This window comes from Microtus ochrogaster, assembly GCF_000317375.1.
Source record: "Microtus ochrogaster isolate Prairie Vole_2 chromosome 14 unlocalized genomic scaffold, MicOch1.0 chr14_random_2, whole genome shotgun sequence".
NCBI lineage: Eukaryota > Metazoa > Chordata > Mammalia > Rodentia > Cricetidae > Microtus > Microtus ochrogaster.
The window spans coordinates 111,282-111,715 of NW_004949097.1; positions in this window are offsets into that span (position 1 = coordinate 111,282).

Genomic DNA, 434 nt, shown 5'->3' on the forward strand with positions numbered 1-434 from the left:
GCTAAGGTCAGATGAGGAGACAGAATTCAGCCCTGAAATTATCTGCTCCTAGAGAGAGAGGATGGGGACCCCAGTGGGACACGGGCAAGAATAAACTTCAAAATAAAAACGGATCTGGAAAAAAATGAGAATTTTTTTCTTCACATTTATTTATCTCAGGGGTGATGTGAGGGGGGAAAAGCCTGGAGAGATGGCTCATTGGGTTTTTTTTTTTCATGTTTTATTTTCTCCTCTCATATAATAACATACAGACCACAATTTCACCTCCCTCACTGTTCCCAGTTTTCCCCTCTCCACCTTCCCTCTCCCCACCAGATCCACTCCTCCTCCATTTCCCTTAGAGAAAAGAAGAAGAAGAAGAAGAAGAAGAAGAAGAAGAAGAAGAAGAAGAAGAAGAAGAAGAAGAAGAAGAAGAAGAAGAAGAAGAAGAAGAA